The sequence below is a fragment of the Rhagoletis pomonella genome, unplaced genomic scaffold (assembly GCF_013731165.1).
Source record: "Rhagoletis pomonella isolate Grant_MI unplaced genomic scaffold, Rhpom_1.0 Rhpom_scaffold_11813, whole genome shotgun sequence".
Taxonomy (NCBI): Eukaryota; Metazoa; Arthropoda; class Insecta; order Diptera; family Tephritidae; genus Rhagoletis; species Rhagoletis pomonella.
The window spans coordinates 2,227-4,957 of record NW_023470342.1 but is presented as its reverse complement, the minus strand read 5'-3'; the positions used below and the strand labels follow the sequence as shown (position 1 = coordinate 4,957).

The window sequence follows — 2,731 nt, the reverse complement described above, 5'->3', positions numbered from 1 at the left end:
AGGTTTACAGATATCTTGCGATTCGTCCGCTTTGACTGGCACGCCACTAGAGCATCTCGTCAAGAAACTGACAAAGCTGCAGCCATAAGAGACATTTTTGGAATGGTAAACTCAAATTTGGGTACTCACTACCGGCCCCACGAATCCATTACTGTTGTTGAACAATTATTCGGATATAGGGGACGAACTAGGTTCACTCAATACATGCCATCCAAGCCAGCTAAATACGGAATCAAAATATGGTGGGCTTGTGATTCCTATAGCTACTATCCACTCCGGGGACAATTCTATACTGGCAAAGAAGGCAATGTTCGGGAAAAAAACCAAGGCGAGCGAGTTGTGAAGGACTTGGTTACTCCATAAAAAGGCTCCGGGAGAAATGTCACAATGGATAATTTTTTTACTTCGCTTTCATTAGCAAGGGAGCTCATGAGTTGGAAAATGTCTGTGGTGGGTACAGTAAAAAAAAATAAAACGTATATTCCAAACGAATTTAAGCCGTCACGAGCTCGTGAGGAGCATTCCAGTTTGTTTGGATTTTGTGAAAATGCTACAATGTGCTCCTATGTACCAGCCAAAAATAAAGCTGTTGTTTTACTATCGACCATGCACAAGGATGGAGCTATTACCGGGCCAAAATAAACCCGAAATAATTATGTTCTACAATAAAACAAAGGGCGGAGTTGACACGATGGACAGAATGTTGTCGCAATATTCCACAAAAAGAGGAACGTTTCGCTGGCCTTTAGCAATATTTTTTAATATCCTAGATGTACCAACCTGATGGTGTAAGCACAACTCAAAGAAGGCGTTTCCTCGAGGACTTAGGTGAGCAGCTCTGCCATCCCCAAATATTGTTGAGGTCCACAAATTATAGTGTTACTGGGAGGTTTCATATAAAAGCGGCAATAAAATGCATTTTAGGTATTTATTTTTTTAATTTTATTGAAGAAATTGCCTAAATCCTTATCTTTGTAGGAAGACCTGTCTCGGAACCTATCGGACTATGAAGAATTTGAGCCAAATGAAGTCCAGAAAAGAGATGCAACTGGCCGAATAAAGGTCAAAGGTAAATGCTACAAATGTCGTACCATGAAACAAAGCAGGAACACGCGCCAAATCTGCATAAAATGCAAAAAGCCTATTTGCGCAGAGCATAGTGTAAGCCAAACGAAATGCGAAAACTGTCATGCGGGCCCTTCAACATTTCGCAACATAAGGAACAAATTTTTCTTTTCAATGTTCTTTGAATGCAGCAAAGAAAAATATGTTTGTACAAGTTTTACATTTATGTACATTCATAAATAAAGGTACATAAGTAAACAATAAAAGTATGTACATATTAGAGGGCTGCATGAATGCACTCAAAATGGCTTTTGAATTATTCATATACAAAACGAATGAATGATTTTGGCTTACAATTTTTTTGAGTTTGAGTGAATAGCTGTTCCGATATTTGTGTCGACATCACAATATTCAAACAAAGTGAAAATAAATTGAATTGAAATAAATCACAATTTTTTTGTACGAATATCCAAAAATATTTTTTCTAGGCACATATGTACAAACATACAATGTATGTATGTATGTATTGCTGCGCTCCTATTACATACGAAAAAACTTGTTTGTAGAAAAAAACTTTTACCGAAATGAGTTTGAATGATTTCCATTCATTCATTCACATTCTTCCATTTGAAGGTAGAAAATATAAAACAAAATGTATATTCATAACTTACAAAATTCCAAACGCTGAGTGTTTTGTATGTGAAGTAAAATATTCAAATCTACTGTACTCTGTTTGGCTAGAAGTTTGAATGAATTCATGTATGCATATGGAGAAATATACGGTGGTCACCCGGGTTGGTATCGGTAAACGGCGTTCATAAAATGAAAAAGTTAATAAAAATACACATCTCGAGTTATAAAAAATTTTTAATTTTTAATTTTCTGAAAGAATTCGTAATTTTGATCAGTGAGCAGAAATCATTTTTAGATTGGAGCAAAATTTGCTGGCTAATCAAGAAATGAAATTCTGAAAGGTCACCCGGGTGGGTATTGGTAATCCTAAGGTTAAAACAAAAGCTGATCTATGAGTGTAAGGGTACAAAAAGCAGTTTATTTTTTAATTTTTTATTTTTTAAATACTTAAATGACTAAGTTTTTAAGTCCAGCTTGCTTTTTAAGAGTGGTATATTTATACCCTGTCTGTCCGTCTGTGCACACGATAACTCGAGTAAATATTGGAGATATCTTAACGAAAGTAGGTATGTGTACTTCTTTGCAGCGTACGACGGATGGTATTGAAAATGTGCAAAATCGGACAATAACCACGCCTACCTCCCATATAACGGTAACTTTCAGAAATACGAAAACTGCGATATTTTCAGTAACTACTGACGCTGTTACCACCGCCACTGTATTATGTATCTATATTAGTTATTATCTATCTATTCCATTTTCGCTTTCGCAATACATAATTGAATACATACACTCGATCTATGTGGACAGTGAATACATATGCATATTCATATTATTACTATTTCTTGTTTTCTAATAACGGTGCTATCTGGTGACACTATTTCGCTTAAAAGGACATTGCAAACTAGAAATAAGTGGCAGTTGGTTTTGTCAAGCAGCAAGAAAACATATTGTTTTAAAGCATCATTATTTGTTAATTGCAGTAAGCGCATTATTTGGAAATAAATCGATCGCTCTTAAAAGTTTTCGTGTT

At 35.4% G+C, this 2,731-nt stretch overlaps 1 pseudogene; it reads left to right on the top strand.

Annotated features, from left to right (window-relative positions):
* The first annotated feature begins 204 nt into the window (after positions 1-204).
* LOC118756714 lies at positions 205-784 on the top strand (annotated as a pseudogene).
* Positions 785-2,731: the final 1,947 nt, after the last annotated feature.